The sequence below is a fragment of the Scyliorhinus canicula genome, chromosome 2, assembly GCF_902713615.1.
Source record: "Scyliorhinus canicula chromosome 2, sScyCan1.1, whole genome shotgun sequence".
NCBI lineage: Eukaryota > Metazoa > Chordata > Chondrichthyes > Carcharhiniformes > Scyliorhinidae > Scyliorhinus > Scyliorhinus canicula.
The window spans coordinates 110785260-110810475 of record NC_052147.1 but is presented as its reverse complement, the minus strand read 5'-3'; the positions used below and the strand labels follow the sequence as shown (position 1 = coordinate 110810475).

The 25216-nt window shown below is 44.6% G+C and overlaps 1 protein-coding gene across 6 annotated transcripts in view; it reads left to right on the top strand.

The window, feature by feature from the left end:
• The window catches only part of actn1 (actinin, alpha 1), a 230981-nt gene that overhangs the window by 72582 nt on the left and 133183 nt on the right, over positions 1–25216 (top strand). The window lies entirely within an intron of this gene.

Genomic DNA, 25216 nt, shown 5'->3' with positions numbered 1-25216 from the left:
AATACTCATCACATTTTCTTCTGGGTGCTTCGGTTTCCCCCCACAGTCCAAAGATGTGCAGGTTAGGTGGATTTGCCATGCTGAATTGCCCCTTAGTGGCCAGAGATATACAGGTTAGGTAGGTGGGGTTGCGGGGATAGGGTGGGGTAGCTGACCTGGGTGGGGTACTCTTTTGGATGAAACTCTATGGCCGAATGGCCTCCTTCTGCACTTTAGGGAATTATAGATCAGTCAAGATCTGGTTGGTTTTGTGTTGATCCCCCATGTGGTGGAATAGCTGCGTGAAATGCATTTTGATCAAGCTTAAAAATGTAAGTAATTAATAGGTAAGTAATTATTCAGAGTCTGTGAATCTCTTAATACCAATGGTGAGATTATTGAATTCCTTCCCTACCCAAAAGAAAACCTTCCTCCATCTTTATTTGCTATTCCACTATAGGTACTTTCACATTGCACAGATATGTCAACTGCGGCAGCTATTGAAAGTTAATATGATTAGTGGCCCAGCTCTGAGGCCCTGCTGGAAATGGGTTCATAAGCTGGCCTTAGTGAGTTCTCTGGCCACTCACATTTGGCTTGTAGGCCACTGCACATGATCTATGCCAGTGAAATCTAGTGGTACTAATGTGGGCCTTACATGATAGAACTGTAGGTTGGCAAATGCATAATTGGAACCTGAGTCACTGATTCTTTTGACAAACAAGTATGTTGCAGTTTACCATGTTTTGGTTCTTCATCTGTTGATTGTCACAACGGCACTTTTAAGGAATTCTTTTGTAAACATAGTATTTGCAGACCATCATCTGTTCATAGGCAAAGAAGTTCTTGAAGGAAAAATGCTTTATGTCGAGCAAAATTACTTCCTGCTTCCTCTCCGCTCCTTCCCCCACAAGAATAAAAATCTGTTAAACATAACTGTAAACGACTATCGTCTCCTCTTGAAGCAGGAATAGCTTGGTCCTAAACCCTATCCTTCTTGAAACCCTTCCGTCACTACATTTTTCTGATGGGCTTCATTTTTGTGGTTAACAAAATATGCAGTTACAATTCTCTTGAGGCATCTTTTATATTCACAGGGCTTTCTCGTCATATCTGTACTTGGCAGCAGATGCTGTGTCTGCTTCGGAGTGGAATGGGAAGTTTAGAAGACTCACTTGTTGACACAGAGCTAGTCTAATCTATGGTTAGGTACCTGGCCTGACAGAACCTGTAGAATTCTGCCAGCAAGTTAGCAATCCATCAACTCTTGCACAATGCTGGGGCTGTCAGCTGTGTCAGAGATGCCATCTACATATCCTTTTGAGCATTTCGAAAAATTCTTCATAAGACTATAAGATATAGGAGCAGAGTTCGACCATTCAGCTCATCGAGTCTGATCCTCCATTCTATCATGGTTGAAAAGATTTTTCATCCCCATTCTCCTGCTTTCTCCCCTGATGGGGCAAGGATGCCGTTGGCAAGGCCAGCATTCATTGCTCAACCATTTCGGAGGGTAATTAAGAGACCCACATTGCTGTGGGTCTCGAGTCACAAGTAGGCCAGACCAAGTAAGGATGGCAGATTTCCTTCCTGAACGAGATTAGTGAACAAGATAGGTTTTTAAAGATTGATAGTTTCATGATCACCATTCGGGAGACTAGCTTTCAATTCCAGAATTCCATCATCTGGTGGTGGGATTTGACCTGATTTGCCCAGAACATAAGCCTCGGCCTTTGGATTGCTAGTTCAGTGCAGGCGGTGGAACTACCACCATCCACCGCCTTCCCCTGTGTTGCTGGATTTTATTGCACAGTTGCTGTGCTTGCTTTTTGCAAAAGTAGAGTTTATTCATAAAATATCTGAAAGAACATTACAAACATTTCAAAATGACCATCACAGTGCAATCATAGAATGCCTACAGTGCAGAAGGAGGTCATTCGGCCCATCAAGTCTGCACTGACCCTCCAAAGGAGCACTGTACCTCAGCCCAATTCCCCCGCCCTATCACTGCAATCCACCTAACTGTTGGACGCTAAGGGAAAATTGATCATGGTCAATCCACCTAACCTGCATATCTTTTGACTGTGGGAAGCAACCGGAGCACACAAAGGAAACCCACGCAGACACGGGCAGAATGTGAAAATTCTACACAGTCACGCATGGCCGGAACTGAACCTGGGTCCCTGGCGCTGTGAGGCAGCTGTGCTTGCCACCGTGCCACCCTCCCTCCCAAGTTTTCAACATAGTTCATGTTTTACTCTGAGGTGATTCAATACAGTCAGGGCACATTACAGGACATTTCAAGATGGTCACTAGAAATGGTGCAATGGTATTTAAGTTGTCTACATAGATCGAGGTGCTTCCATACAATTGTGATACATATTCCCCGTATACATTCAATGTGAGTCGTACAGCCCGAGGGGGTTCTATACAATTCCCCTCCCCTCAGTTCACAATGGCTGCGTCGACTGTCTCTGCAACCCTCAGCACGTAGTCCTGAGCTTTGGAGTGTGCCAATCTGAAACATTTGGTCAGGGACCACTCTTTGCACATGAGGTATCAGGCAGACCAAAGAGCATCTTTCACCTTCTTTCACAGCTTTTTGACTGCATTATAGTTGGGTTTCACTCACCAATCTGCCTGGCCAACGTGATGTAGCTGAGCTTACTGTACTCCATCTCCTTCCACCATTAACTCCTACTGACTGCTTTTGAAGGCTGTAATGGTGAAAGATTATTCTTAGGCCCAGGGTTAGAAAACTGATCTTCAGTGTTCTAAAACTTAATTGAAAGCTATGGGGGTTAATACGCACTCTTGTAACATGAGCATCAGTGCTGCATGAGAAGAAATTTCCAGGCAGTATCTGGTTGTAGTTAATTAACCAATAATTGGTGGAAGAGTCTGTTGACTATACAAATGAGTCAACGCTCCAGAATCTTCATTTGGACATCAGAAAATACAAAGAGTTACATAATATTTATAACACAGAATTGGGTCATGCAGCCCAACTTGTCTATGTCGGCCTTTATACTTCATAACGGCTTTCTTTTTTTCACCTCTGTTCATCTAACCCTAGCATTTGACTCCTTTCTTCCTCGTGAGCTTATCTAACTTCCCCTTAAATGTTCTAATTTCCCCAAGCACTCCTTGTGGTAACAAGTTTTATGTTGTAAACCACTCTGTGCAAAGATGTTTCTCCTTGATTGTGTTTGTCTTTATTATTGTTTTTTTTTAAATAGTCCCCAGATCTCTTCCACCCCGCCCCCCCAACGACCATTACTGAAAAAAAGGCTAGCGTTGCTTAAAGGGGTATATTAGATTCTATTATTTGCAGATTTTAAAAATGTGTTTTATCCAGTTGATTGTGCTGCCTATATTCAGTTCTAACACAGTGGGGGATTGGTTGTGATTGCTGTGATGATAATGCATTGCAAGTTAATAGAATTTGGAGGCAGTGCCAGTGAATGTGCAGTGACTTCTCTGGAGCACAACACCCGAGCTGGCATTTACAAGCGGGCAGTAGTGTTTCTGTCAGGCACATTAGCCTCTCCTATTTAAACAGACAGCGACTTTTTATTTAAACACAGTTGAGATTATAATCTGAGGCCACACTTGAATTCTTTCCACCCATTAGGAGGATTTATTTCAAATGGGCTTCACTGTGGCTCAATGTACCAAATTGGGCACATGTTCAAGGTAGAAAAAATTACAATTGGATTTGGCTTGAAGAGTGGAATGTGAGAAGCATGTCCTGATGATGCAGTAGCTATTCTTCAGTAGCTGATGTTGAGCCACGTAAGCAGTGGGGCACAGAGGCAATGATGTATTCATTCTGGTGCATGTCTTGGATATGACCATGCCTGTGTCAAATACCAATGTGCAAGGGAATAATTTCCATTCCCGCCAGTTTTTCGCCATAAGTGTGCCACGTCCGCCTGAGCTGGAGTTTCCGATATACTGAGGGTTCTCCATATCAGACTAAAGATTGCTGTCCAGAAACACGGCTCTGTTCACTGACTTCCAAAATTTACTTCTTAAGTGTAAGCTGGAACGCGTGAGTATTTAAAAAAAAAACTTAAATTCTGCATGTAGTTTGTCGGCGAAGAGCAGAAGTTAAGAAATACCAGCAAAGGAGCTAACCAGAATCAAGGGCTGCAGACAAATAATTTGTCGCCTCCCTCCTGGTGAGAAGGTGGCCCAAGAGGAGGAAGGTGAAATCCAAGTGGAAGAGAGATGGACGCTGTTTTGAAATTAAATCTCTCAACTCATTAATTTCTTTGAACAGTTCCCAAAATGATTTTATTTTGCATGAGTTGTTCACCGAAATGGAAGCCTAATTGGAATCAGAATTACTAGGACCTGCTTCCTCTGTGTTGTTTAACTTTTTTTAAATGATTAACATGGCCTTGAGCGCACGAAAGTTTGAAATGCCTGGAGTAGCAAATACTCTTGGTGATGTTCAATTATCCTGTCCAGTTACAATATCAATGCCAAGTGCGGTCATTAATTAAAGTCCACTATCCTGGTAGGCAATTGCTGATGGCATAAGTTATTCCTTCCCTTGAGGAACACTCCAGGTTGATGCATTGAAGTTGTCTCGTACTTGCAAATTGCAACTTCGTCCATGTACTGTCAGCTACCCCACAGCAAATTGACACCGGGAGCATCATTAGAGATGTCCCTCCCTACCTCAGCAGGTAGTCCCACCTTAGATTGGATGGCCGGAGGGCAGCATGTGGCCCAGTGGTTAGCACTGGGACTGCGGCGCTGAGGACCCAGGTTCGAATCCCAGCCCTGGGTCACTGTCTGTGTGGAGTTTGCACGTTCTCCCCATGTCTGCGTGGGTTTCACCCCCACAACCCAAAGATGTGCAGGGTAGGTGGGTTGGCCATGCTAAATTGTCCCTTAATTGGAAAAAAAAATAATTGGGTACTCAAAATTTGTGTTTTTAAAAAAAAAAAAGATTGGATGGCCAGCAGCACCAGGTTTAGGCGGTCGCCATTGCTACGACTGCAGGCATTCCCGCAGAAGTGGAGCCTGGACACCAAAGTAAACCTGCGACATTTCCAGTGGCTTTCAGGCCCGGTGGTGGGGCAGGGGGTTGTGAGTGGAGGGCTAGGAGTGTAAAGGATGAAGTAGTATGGGGGGGGGTGCATCTTATTGGACAAGGGGGACCCCCTCCTGCAATGGGTAATAAAATGACAGTGGAAGGTTGAGGCCCTTAAATGGCTAATCAATGGCCATTTGAGTGTCTCAGTAAGCACCAGGGAAGACTCCACTGCCCCCTATAGAATTTGAGACCGGTTAGATACAGGCAGGTAGGTAGTGGGACAGGCAACGCATTGTATTTTACTAGCCCCTCCCTTTGTCTTTATTATAACCCCCATGAACACTGGAATCATTCCAGAAAGTGTTGGTTGTGTGCAATTTGGGAGACTTGGGTTTCAATCCAGTGTAGGTCTTTCTTGTCCCTGTGTATCAGAAACCAGATGCCCCGAGCACCAAAACATGGTAAAGAAATTAATCCAACATTAAGGCTTTTCCAAAATACTGATCAAATGCAAGATGTAGACCCATTACTGTGTATATTATGACATGGGAAGCAGGCTTGTAAATCAGAACTTGCACCTGGCAACCTTTCTAATGACACATGATCAGCATCTCTGTCTAATGGCTATAATGAGTCTTCACCAGGTGCAAACTCGTGCCCTCTAGCCTGTTTTTGTTCCCTCTTTGATGCTGCCTACAATAGGTGATAAAATATGGTCAATACCACACATCCCATTTGTCAAATGTGGGCGGGTGCCAATGAAAGTACCAACAGGATTTTGGTACTACACAGTGATTATGAATAAGAATTTCTAATTACATTTTCTCCAGTGGATTAACGCACCTGCTTTTACAGCAAAAAAAAACAACTTTCATTAAAGGCTGGATATAAATAGAACATCCAGAGGTGTTTCACAAGAATGTTACAGAGCAAATTGTGACAAAAAGCCAATAGGTCAAGAGACCAAAAGCGTGGGTAGATTTTAAGATTCATCTCAAATGAGGAAAGCGAGGTCGTCGGTCGTCTATTGCAGAAAATACGGAGGCTGGGGATTGAGGGTGATTTAGAGATGTGGATCAGAAATTGGCTAGTTGAAAGAAGACAGAGAGTGGTGGTTGATGGCAAATGTTCAGAATGGAGTTCAGTTACGAGTGGCGTACCACAAGGATCTGTTCTGGGGCCGTTGCTGTTTGTCATTTTTATAAATGACCTAGAGGAGGGCACAGAAGGTTGGGTGAGTAAATTTGCAGACGACACTAAAGTCGGTGGAGTTGTAGACAGTGTGGAAGGATGTTGCAGGTTACAGAGGGACATAGATAAGCTGCAGAGCTGGGCTGAGAGGTTGCAAATGGAGTTTAATGTAGAGAAGTGTGAGGTAATTCACTTTGGAAAGAATAACAGGACTGCGGAATATTTGGCTAATGGTAAAATTCTTAGCAGTGTGGATGAGCAGAGGGATCTCGGTGTCCATGTACATAGATCCCTGAAAGTTGCCACCCAGGTTGATAGGGTTGTGAAGAAGGCCTATGGTGTGTTGGCCTTTATTGGTAGAGGGATTGAGTTCCGGAGCCATGAGGTCATGTTGCAGCTGTACAAAACTCTGGTACAGCCGCATTTGGAGTATTGCGTACAGTTCTGGTCGCCTCATTATAGGAAGGACGTGGAAGCTTTGGAACGGGTGCAGAGGAGATTTACCAGGATGTTGCCTGGTATGGAGGGAAAATCTTATGAGGAAAGGCTGATGGACTTGAGGTTGTTTTCGTTAGAGAGAAGAAGGTTAAGAGGTGACTTAATAGAGGCATACAAAATGATCAGAGGGTTAGATAGGGTGGACAGTGAGAGCCTTCTCCCGCGGATGGAGGTGGCTAGCACGAGGGGACATAGCCTTAAATTGAGGGGTAATAGATATAGGACAGACGTCAGAGGTAGGTTTTTTACGCAAAGAGTGGTGAGGCTGTGGAATGCCCTACCTGCAACAGTAGCGAACTCGCCAACATTGAGGGCATTTAAAAGTTTATTGGATAAGCATATGGATGATAATGGCATAGTGTAGGTTAGATGGCCTTTAGTTTTTGACTTCCCATGTCGGTGCAACATCGTGGGGCCTGTACTGCGCTGTATCGTTCTATGTTCTATGTAACTTAATTGAGGTGTACAAAATTATGAGGGGAAGAGATAGGGTGGACAGGATAAGATTGTTTCCCTTGGTGGAGAATTCTAGAACCAGGGGACATAGATTTAAGATAAGTGGCAGAAGGTGTAGAAGGGACATGAGGAAAAACATTTTTACGCAGAGAGTAGTGGGAGTCTGGAATTGGTGGTGGAGGCAGAGACCCTAAATTCTTTTTTAAATGTACCTGGATCTGCACCTTAAGTGCTCTAAGCTACAGGGCTAGGGACAGGGTGCAGGAAGGTAGAATTACCTGGGTGTCCTCGGACTGGCATGAACAAGACGGACCGAATGGCTTTCTGTGCTGTAACATTTCTACGATTCTATGATCCAAATGTTTATATAAGAACATAAAAACTAGGAGCAGGAGTAGGTGAAGTGGCCCCTTGAGCCTGCTCCGCCATTCAATAAGATCATGGCTGACCTTTTTGTGGACTTAGCTCCACTTACCCACCCGCTCACCATAACCCTTAATTCCTTTACTGTTCAAAAACCCATCTTTGCCTTAAAAACATTCAATGAGGTAACCATAACTGCTTCACTGGGCAGGGAATTCCACAGATTTACAACACTTTGGATGAAGTTCCTTCTCAAGTCAGTCCTAATTCTGCTCCCCCTTATTTTGAGGCTATGCCCCTAGTTCTAGTTTCACCCACCAGTAGAAACAATCTCCCTGCTTCTATCTTATCTATTCCCTTCATAATTTTATATGTTTCTGTAAGATCTTCCTTCATTCTTCTAAATTCCAATGAGTATAGTCCCAGTCTACATATTCTCTCCTCATAAGCCAATCCTCTCAACTCCATAATCAACCTAGTGAATCGCATCTGCACAACCTCCAGTGCCAGTACATCCTTTCTCAAGTAAGGAGACCAAAATTGTACACAGTACTCCAGGTGTGACCTCATCAACACCCTGTACAGCTGCAACATAACCTCCCTGTTTTGTAAACTCCATCCCTCTAGCAATGAAGGACAAAATTCCATTTGCCTTCCTAATTACCTGCTGCACCTGCAAACCACTATTTTGCGATTCATGCACAAGGACATCCATGTCCCTCTGACAGCGGCATGCTGCAAATTTTTACCATTTAAATAATAGTCCATTTTGCTGTTATTCCTACCAAATTGGAAACCTTACGTTTACCAACATTGTACTCCATCTGCCAGACCCTTGCCCACTCACTTTAATTATCTATATCCTTCTGCAGACTCTCAGTGCCCTCTGCACACTTTACTCTACCACTCAACTTAGTGTCATCTGCGAACTTTGACACCATTACACTTGGTCCCCAACTCTAAATTGTCTATGTAAATTGTAAATAACTGCAGTCCCAAAACTCATTCCTGAGGCACACCACTAGCCTCTGATCGCCAAACAGAAAAACACCCATTTGTCCCCACTTTTTGCTTTTAGTTAACCAATCCTCTATCCATGCTAATACCTTAATGCCGTGCTACTTTATCTAATGCAAAAGCTTATTGTGCGGCATCTTGTCGAATGCCTTCTGGAAACCAGATACATTACATCCACTGGTTCCCCTTTGTTCGCTATGCTCATAATGTCCTCAAAGAATTTCACTAAATTAGTTAAACATGACCTGCCTTTCATGAACCCATGCTGTGTCTGCCCAATGGGACAATTTCTATCCAAATGTCTCACTATTTCTTCCTTGATGATGGATTCAAGCTTTTTCCCCACTACAGAAGTTAAGCTAACCGGTCTATAGTTAACTATATTTTATCTACCTCCTTTTTTAAACAGTAGCATCATATTTGCAGTTTTCCAATCTGCTGGAACCCCCCCAGAGTCCAGCGAATTTTGTTTAATTATCATGAGTGCATTTGCTATTTCCCCCACCATCTCTTTTTTAATACCTGGGATACATTCCATGAGGGCCTGGAGACTTGTCTACCTTTAGCCCCATTAGCTTGCACAACATTACTTCCTTGGTCATAATGACTGTTTTTCGGCCCTCACCTGCCATAGCCTCCATTCCGTCAATTAATGGCATGTTATTTGTGTCTTCCACTGTAAAGGCTGACACAAAATACCTGTTCAACGCCTCGGCCATTTCCTCATTTCCCATTAAAATCCCCATCTCCTCTTTTAAAGGACCAATGTTTACCGTAGCCACTCATTTTTGTTTATATATTTATAAAAACTTTTGCTATCTGTTTTTATATTCTGAGCTAGTTTACTGTCATAATCCAGTTTACTTTTCTTTATGGCTTTTTCCGAGGCATTCTGTTGACCTTTAAAGATTTCCCAATCCTTTAGTTTCACACTAATTTTTGCCCCTTTGTATCTTTCAATTTGATACCCTCCTTTGTTTACTTCGATATCCATGTTGACGTTGTAGGTTACATTTTGCAGCCCTTTTGAGGTGAACGGTCATGCAGTGAGGTTTATCGTATCATGGTGTCTAATGAGAGCGAGGGCTGCTGGGACAACTTATCAGTTTCCTTTAAAGCATTGAAACAGGTGTAAAAATAGACTCCAAAGGTAAAAAGGTGCTGTGGGTTCTCGCGAGCCAGCTATTTGGGCTGTTCATTGGACAATATAAAGATCCTCAGTGGCCAATCCCTGTTTTAGTCCGAGGAATGCTGCAGATGAGCTAAACGACTCGTGTTACCAAGTGAGCTCCAAACTTCTCGTTCGGTGTAGAGGCTGTCTCTGTACCTGTGTTAATTATCGTGGCAGGTTGGTGATACTGTTGATTACATTTGCATAGACTGATTTTTGCAGAGTTGATTTGCGTGCGAGAGATATTCAAATAAGTAAAGGATATGGAAATTTACCCTTAAAAGGTTCATATTGATTTTGTTCACAATTTGTATCTTTTCTTTCTTGGAAGTTGCTTCTGAATTCCTCCGATAAAACATTGTGGTGGCTTCCTCCTTGTACGCTGTGTGGTATTTAATGTAAAACCTGCTGAGTTGAGGCTCGTCAGCCAGAATGAATATAGTAAAAAAAAAACACAGCCACAAACAGAAACTGAGAAGAAGAAATACATGATTCAAGATTTTCCATCCTCGACGGGGAGCAGGGGAGGGGGATCTAACCCTGAATGTAATGAGTACATACTGCCGTGCAGGATGTGCAGTCAAATCCTTTATTTCCTTATGAATAGCTCCTGATCAAGGCAGGGCCACACTGGGAAGCTGTAGATTGGAGGATGGATGATGAAGGGATGAGTTATATTGAATATCCTGGTGATTGAGCTATGAAGCAATATTTTTCTTGGCATCCCAGAGAGGTGACATTCGAACAAAGAGTAGCGTCACTTTGTATGCGGTTCTCTCTGGTTTTCTTCAGCTGCTGTTGCTAAGCTGCAGCCTCCGAGATTTTTGTAGGTAAACAGGGAGTGGAGACCAAAACCGGCTCGCAGAAATGTGGGTTTCCATTGCTGCCTGGTCAATTTTACGAGATACCATCAATAGTGGTAAAACTCTACACTCACTAGAGTTGGGTGTAAAGGCAACGTCGCCTTAGTCCCAGATGTCATTAGGCTGCTTTCCCCTTTTGAGGGAGAAAGCCAACTGGTGGTGATTTAACCTGAAGATCATCACCCCTCAGGCGGGGGCAAGGTTGAGAAGACCTCATGAATAACCTCAGTCGGTGCAGGAATTGAATTCGCGTTGTTGGCCGTACTCCATCACAAATCAGCCACCATCCAGCCAACTGATATAAGATGCCTCTTCTGCTCACTGCGGCAGGATAGCTAAGAATTCTAATGTTTTAGTTAATGAAGATTATCTTTCTCTAATATGAAATGATATGGTACCTAAGTAAATCATCAGTTTGAGTGCAAGAGAAAAATTCTGTTTTGCCAGATAGGCGTCACAATGGTTAGCAATGCTGCCTCACAGCAACAGTGACCCGGGTTCAAATCCGGCCAAGGCTGACTCCGTGTGGAGTTCGCAAGTTCTCCCCATGTCTGCGTGGATTTCCTTCGGGTGTTCCGGTTTCTTTCCACAGTCTAAAGATGTGCAGACTCTGCACAGACAGTGACCCAAGCCAGAATGGAACCTGGGATCCTGGAGCTGTGAAGCAATTGTGCTATCCACAATGCTACCGTGCTGCCCACGAGTTACAGGGATAATGCTGGAGAATAGGCGTAGGCAGGGTGATCGTTCAGAGTGTCGATGCAGACTTGATGGGCTGAATGGCTGCCTCTGAACTGTAGGGGTTCTATGGTGCCAAGCTATATATTTATCAAGAGGGAGTTTGGTTCAATCCTTCGTTTTACAGTGCTGCAGTTACCCCAGTATCCCAAGATGTGTGTGGATTGGAGTTAGTTGTGGTCCATTGGAAATCGCCTGCTGACATTCTTCACGTACAGTAAGAAGTCTTACAACACCAGGTTAAAGTCCAACAGGTTTGTTTCAAACACGAGCTTTCGGAGCACGGCTCCTTCTTCAGGTGAAGGAGCCGTGCTCCGAAAGCTCGTGTTTGAAACAAACCTGTTGGACTTTAACCTGGTGTTGTAAGACTTCTTACTGTGCTCACCCCAGTCCAACGCCGGCATCTCCACATCATTCTTCACGTAGGAATGGGAATGAATGCCAGATGGCTGTTGTCTTATAGATTTGTATTTTACTGCTGTTTTCTTTAGCTGGGTGGATAAAGGGAGAAAATGGGAATCAAATACTTCTCTGCTTTCCCTGACAATTATTGTTTGAGCAGCCAGGCTGAATAAGCTCTCAACCAAAAGAATAATGTGTCTCATAGTCCGAAGATTGTTGTAGCTTTTGGAAAAACATAAGTTTCTGCCTGTGGTACCACTGATTAAACCAGGAAGTGGATTCAATGTCAAATCAGGTGGGGAAAGTAAAATAAAAGAGAAGTGAATTAAGGAAGCGGGGGATTGGGGGGGGGGGGGGGGGGGGGGGGGGTGGAGAAGAAACAAATTAATTTAGTTTTTAAAACTCGGACAACAATTTAAAGCGAAAGGAATGAGACTCCTAATTTGCAAAATCCAATTTAAATGCCAGAGAGGGTGTTCGGCAGTAATCATGATTTATCATGCTGTTTTAAGAGTGCTTGGAGTGAAATAGAAAAACGTGTTTGGTACTCCCCTCTGACTTTCAGTTAAGGATTGAAAGACCATTTTTGAGGATTTTATAAGGCCGGTGTTTGTTTTGTTTATCTCTGAATCCGCTCTTCATTCTAAGTGGATTTATATTGCAAACTTAGGCAACCAAAAGCCTGTTTCATTTTGATCCTTATTAGGTTGACCATCCACTTGTTTCCTGCGCAAAAAAGGTGAATTATCCAATTTGAATTTGTGTAACACAGCAATATCGGAATTGGTGATGTTAAAAGATTTCGTGCATCAAGAAAAATTCGAGTTCAGCAGAATACTTTTTCCAAAATTGTGATATTATGCAGCACAATGAACCCAAAGTCTAAAATATGTCAACATAGGAACAGGGGTAGGCCATTCAGCAAGTCAAGCCTGGTCCACCATTCAAACCAATCCTTTTTTAAAAAAAATATATTTTTTATTCTCCTCCTTTTTCACATTTTCTCCCAAATTTACACCCGCCAACAATAAACAATAATCAGTAACAAATATTTCAATCCCCATATCAATAACAACAATCCCATCCTCCCAGCAAACCCCAAACATTAGCTCGCATGTTCACACAAACAAATGACAAAAAGGAATTAGGGATCACCCATAGTCGCCATTAACACACACAGCCCCCAATCCTCCCACCCACACACCCCAACTAATGTTCGATGTCATCCAGTTCTTGAAAGTGCATCATGAGGGGGTTGGTGCAAGGGTTCTTCCGGCGGTGGCAACCGTTTCTAGACTTCCTGGTGGAGCGTTAGGTGATGGTCAGCAACAGCAGCAACCCAGGGAGGGGGGGGGTCATTTGTTTTTCTTTATAGGGCGTGTAAATTTGCTTTCATGTTAATTATTTCTGTTAATTTATTATCTGTGTATAGGGGGGGGGGGGGGGGGGGTTACTGTTCTTATTTCTTTCTGTTCTTGTTGGTAAAAATTTGTGAAAACTTGAATAAAAATTATTTTTAATAAAGAAAGTGCATCATGAATAACGCCCATGAATTGTAGAACCCCTCCATCCTTCCCCTCAGTGCAAACTTAACCTTCTCAAGAGCCAAGAATTCCAACAGGTCCCCCGCCTTCGGGCGATCAACGAGGTGAAGACTACAACATCTGCCTCCACACCCTGGCTGGTCCGACACTCCGAATATGGCCTCCCGGGGGCCCGGGTCCAGTTTCATGTGCACCACTTTAAAAATTACCCTGAAAACCTCCCTCCAATAATCCTCTAGCTTTGGACATACCAAAACATATGAACGTGATTAGCGCCCCCCGCAACTTTCACACACATCTTCCACTCCTTCAAAGAATCGGCTCATCCTCGCCCTTGTGAGGTGTGCTCTGTATACCACCTTCAACTGATCAGGCCCAACCGCATGCATGAGGTGGAGGCATTCACTCTCTGGATCACCTCACACCAGAACCCCTCCTCCATATTCTCTCCCAACTCTTCCTCCCACTTTGCTTTGATCCCTTCCAGTGGTGCCTTCTCCTCTTCCAAAATAGCTCTGTAAACCACTGACACTACCCCCTTCTCCAGTTCCCCTGTCGTCAGCACCACCTCCAGCAATGTGAGGCCGGTTCCTCCGGGAAGCTCTGTATGTCCTTCCTGGCAAAATCTTGAACCTGCATGTATATAAACATTTCCCCCTGCTCCAGCCCATACTTTGCTTCCAGCTCCTTCAATCCTGCAATCTGACCCCGAAGAAACAAATCTTTTAGTGTCTTAATCCCCTTCTCCTCCCATCTCCGAAAATTTCTATCCCACCACCTGGCTCAAATGTGTGGTTCCCCGGAATCGGCATTTCCCTTGACCCTGCCCCCAACCCGAAGTGTTGGTGAAACTGCCTCCAAAGTCTCAATAAACTATTATTACCGTACTCCGAGTATTTCCCCGGAGCTATCGGGAGCGGCGCTGTTGCTCGTGCTTTCAATCCCGACCCCCTGCACAAACTCTCCCCCATTCTGACCCACTGGGAATCAACCCCTCTGACCCAGCTCCGCATCTTCTCCATATTCGCCACCCAGTAGTTATACATCCAGGTTCGGAAGACCCAAACCCCCTGCCTGCCTTCCCCTCTGTCGCAGCACCGTTCTAACTCTGGCCACCTTCCCTCCACATATGAACAAAGTAATTCAAACCGATCCTGGCTGATCATCTACCTTTTATGCCATTCCCCGCCACTATCCCCATTGTCATGTTATTCACCCTGGGGTAACACGGACTGCAACTGGATGCAGTTTAACTGGAAAGTAGACACCAAACTTAGACGTTGGTTCAATACGTTTTATTGAACTTCTGTAGCAGTGCACACAGCTTGCTGTGGGTTGACACTCTACTAATCTAAGTGTGCTAACTATAACTAACTAGACCAGACTAGCTCTGAGCCACATGTAGAAGGTGCTAACTGATATATACACCCTGACTGTCACTACAGTTGTCACCAGTGGAAAGAGACAGAGAGCTGATGCCTCGTGTGTTTTATAGTGGGAAACCCCCCTCTAGTGTTCTGTCTGGTGATTGGTTGTGTTCTATCCTGCGTGTTGATTGGCTGTACTGGGTGTCTGTCACTCCCTGTCTGTATCTCATTATGTGCATGAGTGCATATCATGACACTTGATGTCATTAATATCCAGAATCTATCAATCTCAGTTTTGAACACACCCATTGACTGAGACTCTACAGCCCTCTCTGGTAGAGAATTCCAAGGATCAACCACATTCTGAGTGAAGAAATTCCTCCTTAGCTCAGCCCCTTCTTCTGAGCCTGTATCCTGGTCCCTGCGTCCAAATCCTATGCTCATCTACCCTGTCACACCCTGTAAGAGTGTTGTCAGTTTCAATGAATCGTCTCTCATTCTTTGAAACTCTGGAGAAGACATGTTTGGCCTCCTCAACTATTCCTCTGTGCAAGGAACTGTGGAAAAAAATGGCAAGGATATAACAATATCTGAGGCCTCCTGGACGATTCATGAAAGAGTTGCATGGATTTGATAATATAAATTTTGACAATAACCTGAATTGTGCTTGATTGCAATTGAGAGCTGTGGTGCACAGTTTAGGCAGAGATTTTACCCCACAACCAAAAGACGTGCAGGCTAGGTGGATTGGCTATGCTAAAATTACCCCTTAATAGGAAAGAAAATAATTGGGTATGCTCGATTTATATATTTTTTTTAAAAAAAGAGATTTAACTTGGCTGAGGTAATGGTTACTTCCCCACTTGCCCTTGTCCATCCCTAGCCTATTTGCATCCTGCTGTGGCGCTTTCTTCATTACCCTCAGCAGCAGCTTGGAATTGGTTGGAGAAGAGCGGGATCATTTACGCTGCAACCATTTTGATTTCAGCAAAGAGGAAGGAGCATCATTAACAACACAAAAATGAATCACATAAAGTTAGCATGCCGATACAACAAGTTACGAGGAAGGAAAATATTAACCTCTTTTGGCAAGAGGAAGGGTAGCACGGTAGCATCGTGGTTAGCACAATTGCTCCACAGCTCCAGGGTCCCAGGTTCGATTCCCAGCTTGGGTCACCTATCTGTGTGGAGTCTGCACGTTCTCCCCGTGTGTGCTCCGGTTTCCTCCGGGTGCTCCGGTTTCCTACCACAGTCCAAAGATGTGCAGGTTAGGTGGATTGGCCTTGCTAAATTGCCCTTAGTGTCCAAAATTGCCCTTAGTGTTGGGTGAGTGTTGGGTGGGGTTGCTGGGTTATGGGGATCGGGTGGAGGTGTAGGCTTGGGTTGCGTGCTCTTTCCAAGAGCACTGTAAATTCTGTGATTCTATGAATGATGATTAAAATAAGTAAGTCTGCCTAAAACTGCACAGGACAGTGGTGGGACCCTGCAACAGATTTTTAAAAAACAAATTTAGAGTACCCAATTATTGTTTCCAATTGAGGGGCAATTTAGCATGGCCAATCCACCTACCCTGCATGTCTTTTGGGTTGTGGGGGTGAAACCCACGCAGACACGGGGAGAATGTGCAAACTCCACATAGACAGTGATCCAGGGTCGGGATTCGAACCCGGGTCCTCAGCGCCGTAGGCAGCAATGCTAACCACTGTGCTGCCCTGTGTAACAGATTTTTGATTGGCAAGGTAGTCCAGGGTTATGGGAGCAGACGGGAAAGCAGAGTTAAGGCCACATTTGGATCAGCCATGATCTATCGAATGCAGAGTGAGGTTGAGGGACAAAGTGGACTACTTTTTCCTGTTTCTTGCATCCTTACTCTTGTGAACAGGCACGTTCATTTAAAATGTACTCCAGGTGGTTTTTGAATGAGCCCGACTTCCATTTGAGCATTATTCCGGAGTTATACTTCATGCAGTATCAAACTCAAATGATGAGAGACCAACTTTGCTGAGGGAGTCCCATTTGCTTCTCTTTAGGGTTAGGTCTTGTTCTTAATTAGCCTGTATCTTCACCTTAACTGCAGAGCTTTTAAATGAGGTTACAATATACCCGTATCCATATCTATTTAATTGTGTAGCATGCAATATTGAAGGTAGCCTTGTGTCCCCCCAACGTACTGTTGTTCAATCAATCCAAAAGCATAATGACCCTGTGTTGCCTTTTGCAAATACGAATCCATCTGACCAACTGACCAAACATTTCCGTACAGATCAGGTACAGCTCTGGAATGCTCGGGTCTCACTGCATTCTTTAACCCCATACGTTGCTGATGATATTTGAGGAATGATAGCACAGAATAGACCATTCAACCATCGTGTCTGTGTTGGCTGTTTGGAAAACAGTCCTGCTGAGCCCCACACCCACCACATTTTATTGGTAACCCTATAAGTGCATCATCCTCGAGGCCTGCCCACCACTTTTCCAGTTCTGGATTCTGACAACCCAAGTGAAAAAAATTCCCCTTGTCTCTCCTTTAGATCTAATGTCAATGATTTTGAATCATTGGCTTTGGTTATTTATTATCTCTCACTCCCTCACTCACTCAGAGTTTTTGCCTGATTTACTCAATCAGAACTGCTCATAATCTTGGAAACCTCCATTAGATCACCTCTGAATCATCACTGTTTTTTAAGGAAAACAGTCCTAATTTTTCTAACCACCCCTCCCCCATAACTGAAGACCCTCATCCTGACCCATCCATGAATGTATTCAATGATCCAGCCCCCACTGCTCTCTGAGGAAGGGGGTTTCAAAGGGAAAAGAACATGGGAACAGGAGTAGGCCATTCAGCCCCTCTAGCCTGTCCCACCATTTAAATGAGATCATGGCTGATCAGTGACCTAACTCCACATACCTGCCTTTGGCCCTTATCCCTTAATGTCTTTGCTTAACAAAAATCTATCTATCTCACATTTAAATTAACAACTGTTTTAACTACAACTGCTGTTTGTGGGAGAGAGTTCCAAATCTCTACCACCCCTTTGAGTGAAGAAGGTTTCCTACCCTCTCTCCTGAATGGTCCAGCCGAATTTTTAGACTATGCCCCCTAGTTTTAAAAGCACTGAACAGTGGAAATAGTTTGTCTTTATAAACTCTTGTCTTTCCCTGTTAATATATTGAATACTTCAATCAGATCACCCCTTAACCTTCAAAATTCTCGTGAAAAACAGGTCTGATTTGAGAAATCTCTCCTCGTAACTCAATCCCTGTAATCCAGGTGTCATTTTTGTAAACCTACATTGCACTCCCTCCAAGGTTAAAATATCCTTCCTGAGGTGTGGTGCCCAGAACTGCTCACAGTACTTCAAGTAAGGTCTAACCAGGGTTTTGAATAGAAATTCCACCTCTCCCTATCTTGAATGCAAGATGCCAGGTTGTTCAATTTAATTCTGATTTTGTGCTCGAGCCTATTTTCTGAAGATTGAAAAGATAGTTTAGAGTTTAAACTGAGAAATGCAATTGAGGGTTTCTTATCATTAAGGTTGTGTTGTTTGAATGCTAAACGTTGGGGCAGCAGGGTAGCATGGTGGTTAGCATAAATGCTTCACAGCTCCAGGGTCCCAGGTTCGATTCCCGGCTGGGTCACTGTCTGTGTGGAGTCTGCACGTCCTCCCCCTGTGTGCGTGGGTTTCCTCCGGGTGCTCCGGTTTCCTCCCACAGTCCAAAGATGTGCGGGTTAGGTGGATTGGCCATGATAAATTGCCCGTAGTGTGCTAATAAAAGTAAGGTTAAGGGTTGGGTTACGGGTATAGGGTGGATACGTGGGTTTGAGTAGGGTGATCATGGCTCGGCACAACATTGAGGGCCGAAGGGCCTGTTCTGTGCTGTACTGTTCTATGTTCTATGTTTATGCCATGAAAATCGGTTGTGCAGCTCGAACAGACTCTGAAATGAAGTGATGTGAGATTCCCTCCTGCCCAAGTTTCAGTCTCTGATGAATTTGGCTGGAGTGGCCTGCCGTTACATTCCAGCATAGAGTTCCTTACTCCAGGCCTGTGGCAAGCTACCGCACCTGTTAGAAAGTACATATTCAAAGCAATAATGGGCAACGCCTGCACTTCAGGTGAGTGTGGTTGGTTTTCCAAGCAGTGTTGGTGTGAAGCCAAACCCCTCCTGTGCAGTGGACTCTGGGGGATCCTGCCCTGAATTAGCTGTTTGAACGCAGTGACTGACAGCTATGCAAAGCTGACCCTCGCTCTTGTTAACAAATGCAGTCCGGTCAATAATCTGGAATGATCCGCTGCTGTCCAAAAGGAAGTTAATTTATTGTGTGAAGCATTTAATGGTTCAGAACTGTACAAGGCAGCAAACCTTTTAGTTTCTGTTTCTAACGAAAGATTTCTTCCTCCGCCCCCTGCAGATTCCTGATGATTGAAACAATTTGTTCAGCATCCAGGAATCTGGAAAGTGGTGATATAAAATTGTAATTTCATTAAATATACAGGGAAGGTTCTAAACATGTCGGCTGATTTAAAAAAAAAATTACTTGTGATTGAAATCACAAAGTACTTTTTAATACATTTTTAGAGTATCAGTTTTTTCTAGTTAAGGTGCAATTTAGCGTGGCCAATCCACCTACCCTACACACCGTTTTGGGTTGTGGGGGTGAGACCCACGCAGACATGGGGAGAATATGCAGGCGTCACACAGAAAGTGACCCGGGACTGGGATGAAACCTGGGTCCTCAGTGCCGTGAGGCAGCAGTGCTAACCACTGCCACCATGCATTAAAGTGTAGACAATTGCTTGCATTCTGACATTGCATTGTTATTTTATGGGCATGGTATTTTGTATAAAATAATTGAATATGCTGCTCCATGCAGATGGACTGCATGAATTCTAAATATGACATTTATTTGCATTTCCTACATAATTCCGAAGCTACAACCTAAATCTTACCAGCACAGTTGAAGTTCTTTTGGAAATGGACCCAATTGGAGAGATTTTAATTTCAGCACCAATCACAAGTTTGGGGATCTGGCCACATGTTCCTCGGATATGCCTTCTGCTTCTAGGGGAGCAGTGCATCTTGACCGTTGACCAAACAAATTGGGTCCACAGGAAGCTGGCTAGATGATGTATGCTTTCACAGTATTGTTAGCAGTTTTTACAAAAATAGAACTTGGGGTAGCACAGTCATAAGCATTGAACCTCCCAAAGTGCTTTACAATCAATGTGTACCATCCACAAGCTCACAGCGCCAGGCACCTAGGTTCAGTTCCGAACTTGGGTGACTCTGTGTGGAGTTTGCACTTTCTCTCCGTGTCTGCGTGGGTTCCTTCGGGTGCTCTTGTTTCCTCCCACAGTCAAAAGATGTGCAGGTAAGGTGTATTGGCCATGCTAAATTGCCGCTGAGCGTACAAAAGATGGAGTTACGGGGATGGGGTGGGGGCATGGGCCTAAGTGGGGTCCTCCTTCGGAGGGTCGTTGCAAACTCTATGGGCTGAATGGCCTCTTTCAGCACCGGAGTGATTCTACCATCTATGCTCTACAGGAACTCAGCAGAGCTCCTAAGACAACCCCATCCAAACCCATGACCACTACCATCTAGTAGGACAGGGAGAGCAAACATGTAGGAACACCACCACCTGGAGGTTCCCCTCCAAGCCACTCACCATCATGACTTGGAAATATATCGTTCTGAACTGTCACTGAGTCAAAATCCTGGACCTCCCTCCCCAAAAGCACTCTGGGTGTAACTACACCACAGCGGTTCAAGAAGGGAACTCACCACCACCCTCAATGTGAAGCGACATTTGCCAGTCACAGATGACCATAGGCTGCTTTCTCCTTTGAGTAGTGATTTAACCACCCCAGACGAGGGGCAAGGTTGAGAAGGCCTCAGCCGGTATGGGAATTGAACCCACTCTGTTGACATCACTCCGCATCATGAGCCAGCTGTCCGGCATACCGACCTCCCAAGGGCAATTGGGAATGGGCAATTAATGATGAACCGACTGGTGACACTCGCATCCCTTGAATCATTCAATTCTTGCTTAATTTTACATACTTGGGCTTGTTTTAATCGTGCCCTATATTAACCACAATCACTTTTGTAAAGTTTATCCTGGAGTGGCCTTGCTCTGCTTTGTACAGGCCAGTAAGAGCTTCCCATTAACCTCGAGACAAACCTGAGCTGCTGAAATTTCTTCTGAGTTGAAGTTTTAATTTCAACCAAATTTATCCGACATCTGACTTAATAGCCACTAAAATAGATTTTTACAGGTGCCATTGGAAATGAATTGCCTAAGGATGAAAGGCTTCCTAGGCCATCATCAATCTTCAGTGTATCTCCTCACCTTCAAAGTCTCCATTCACTCCTGCTCTTCACCAAGTTTCTGCCTGAGATTTCCTCCCTGAGCCACTGCACTGAGTGACTTCTCACCCTGGGTGATTAGATTCTTCATTGTAAGTCTCTTTGCTCTCTGCGAAGGCACTACCGACCTGCCACCCCATAAGTGTCTCCCTCCATAGAACTCTGGCACCCATATTCGTGGCCCATCCCCTGCCCACCCTATTCCGTTACTGTGCCATCACTTGTGGCATCCTTACCCCCCCCCCCCCCCCCCCCCCAAGTCTCAATCATTGACAATTAAGGCCAGTTCTGAGAATTTCCTTCTATCTCTCACCAAATGTAATAACCGCCGGTGACCATCCCTTTAACCCTCTGGACCTACACTTACACATTCATTTGCACCACCCGAGAAACATATGGCTGCTTTTGTCACTAAAGTCAATATTGTCTGCTGAGCTGCAATCGATACACCCCAAATATGTAATTGTTAAAAATATATTTCCGATTTGCCCTCAAGACCTTGTCCAGAAAATGTGCTTCCTGCTCTCTGACCTTGCTGTGCTTTCTGGCAAAAAGGTGTGGGGCTATTTTCTGTGGGTCTATACTCTGATGTTGCCATTATCTCTGCGTCGCGCTCCAACCTTCTCTCGATTGTCAGTGGTGCAGCTTGCGACGGCCATGGGGTTGCCTGCTTTTCGCTCTGCCGTTCAGTGGCACCAAGGGCTGTAATTGGCAGAGTTCAACAGTGCAAAGATCATTTGAGCATTAATTATTGACATAATTCAGAAGCCTGACTTGTGGCAGTTTGCAGTTCCAGTTGAACTTGTTTCAGTTCTGAAATCTGATTTCCCTATAGCTCATTCTTCACACTTCAGTTATGTTGCAGTTTGCTGTTTATATCATTTCATATATCCCATCAGTGAAGTGAAAAGCCACAAGGTATTTCACATCTGCAATCTAACCAGACTTCCTGTTAACAGTGGGTTATGGCTGCTGCCATATACATGAAAATGAATATCCTGTCAAATAAACCCTTCATAGAATTGTAGGCCGTGCAGCTCAGCAGGAGGCCATTTAGCCCTTCAAGTCCTTTCCATTATTCAGTTAGATCATGGCTAATCTGTACCTTTGCTGCACTTATTCACCTTTGTTCCATGTCTCTTAACGCTATAATCCATGAGAACTCGTATCGATCCACAATTGACTGAACACAGGGCGGCACGGTAGCACAGTGATTAGCACTGTCACTTAACAGCACCACGGTCCCAGATTCGATTCCCAGCTTGGGTCACTGTCTGTATGGAGTCTGCACGTTCTCCCTGTGTCTGCGTGGGTTTCCTCCAGGTGCTCCGGTTTCCTCCCACAAGTCCCGAAAGACGTGTTGTTAGGTCATTTAGACATTCTGAATTCTCACTCTGTGTACCCGAACAAGCGCAGAAATGTGGCGACTAGGGGCTTTTCACAGTAACTTCATTGCATTGTGAATGTAAGCCTACTTGTGACTATAAAGATTATTATAATTACATTAACAGCCTTTTCGTGGTGCAAGTTCCAAGTTTCCACGTCCAAAATCATGGCATCAGTTTTCATATGTATGCTCCATCTCTCCATCATTCTCTTGATTTCCCCCCACCCCCAAACTGTTCTAAGTTATCACACTGCTTGTCCGATATCCTTTATTGGATGAGAAAAAACTTCTTGCAACTAAATATTGGGAAGACTTTGTCTTTGGTCCCCATCACAAATTCTATTTCTTAGTTACTGACTCAGTCCTTCTCTGTGGCAACTGCCTGAGAGTGAACTAGACTGTGGCATTGATGACCCACGATCGCCTTGTACCAAATATGCACATCAACACAAAGACCTCCTACTTCCACCTCCTTAACTTTGCCCAGGTTTGCGCTTGCCTGAGCTCATCGGCTGTGGAACCCCTCATACCAGCATCACCTATCTCTACATTTGACTAAATCAGTATCTTCGAGGCTGGTCTCCCACATTCTAACCGCTGCAAGCTTTAGGTCATTCAGCACTCTGCTGTCCATGTTCTACCTCACACCATCCTCACTGACCAACACTGTCCATGTTCTAACTCACACCATCCTCACTGACCAACACTGTCCATGTTCTAACTCACACCATCCTCACTGACCAACACTGTCCATGTTCTAACTCACACCATCCTCACTGACCAACACTGTCCATGTTCTAACTCACACCATCCTCACTGACCAACACTGTCCATGTTCTAACTCACACCATCCTCACTGACCAACACTGTCCATGTTCTAACTCACACCATCCTCACTGACCAACACTGTCCATGTTCTAACTCACACCATCCTCACTGACCAACACTGTCCATGTTCTAACTCACACCATCCTCACTGACCAACACTGTCCATGTTCTAACTCACACCATCCTCACTGACCAACACTGTCCATGTTCTAACTCACACCATCCTCACTGACCAACACTGTCCATGTTCTAACTCACACCATCCTCACTGACCAACACTGTCCATGTTCTAACTCACACCCTGCTCACTGACCAACACTGTCCATGTTCTAACTCACACCATCCTCACTGACCAACACTGTCCATGTTCTAACTCACACCATCCTCACTGACCAACACTGTCCATGTTCTAACTCACATCCTGCTCACTGACCAACACTGTCCATGTTCTAACTCACACCATCCTCACTGACCAACACTGTCCATGTTCTAACTCACACCCTGCTCACTGACCAACACTGTCCATGTTCTAACTCACACCATCCTCACTGACCAACACTGTCCATGTTCTAACTCACACCATCCTCACTGACCAACACTGTCCATGTTCTAACTCACATCCTGCTCACTGACCAACACTGTCCATGTTCTAACTCACACCATCCTCACTGACCAACACTGTCCATGTTCTAACTCACACCATCCTCACTGACCAACACTGTCCATGTTCTAACTCACACCATCCTCACTGACCAACACTGTCCATGTTCTAACTCACACACCATCCTCACTGACCAACACTGTCCATGTTCTAACTCACACCATCCTCACTGACCAACACTGTCCATGTTCTAACTCACATCCTGCTCACTGACCAACACTGTCCATGTTCTAACTCACACCATCCTCACTGACCAACACTGTCCATGTTCTAACTCACACCATCCTCACTGACCAACACTGTCCATGTTCTAACTCACACCATCCTCACTGACCAACACTGTCCATGTTCTAACTCACACCATCCTCACTGACCAACACTGTCCATGTTCTAACTCACACCATCCTCACTGACCAACACTGTCCATGTTCTAACTCGCACCATCCTCACTGACCAACACTGTCCATGTTCTAACTCACACCCTGCTCACTGACCAACACTGTCCATGTTCTAACTCACACCATCCTCACTGACCAACACTGTCCATGTTCTAACTCACACCATCCTCACTGACCAACACTGTCCATGTTCTAACTCACACCATCCTCACTGACCAACACTGTCCATGTTCTAACTCACACCCTCCTCACTGACCAACACTGTCCATGTTCTAACTCACACCATCCTCACTGACCAACACTGTCCATGTTCTAACTCACACCATCCTCACTGACCAACACTGTCCATGTTCTAACTCACACCATCCTCACTGACCAACACTGTCCATGTTCTAACTCACACCCTGCTCACTGACCAACACTGTCCATGTTCTAACTCACATCCTGCTCACTGACCAACACTGTCCATGTTCTAACTCACACCATCCTCACTGACCAACACTGTCCATGTTCTAACTCACACCCTGCTCACTGACCAACACTGTCCATGTTCTAACTCACACCCTGCTCACTGACCAACACTGTCCATGTTCTAACTCACACCATCCTCACTGACCAACACTGTCCATGTTCTAACTCACACCATCCTCACTGACCAACACTGTCCATGTTCTAACTCACACCATCCTCACTGACCAACACTGTCCATGTTCTAACTCACACCCTGCTCACTGACCAACACTGTCCATGTTCTAACTCACACCATCCTCACTGACCAACACTGTCCATGTTCTAACTCACATCCTGCTCACTGACCAACACTGTCCATGTTCTAACTCACACCATCCTCACTGACCAACACTGTCCATGTTCTAACTCACACCATCCTCACTGACCAACACTGTCCATGTTCTAACTCACACCATCCTCACTG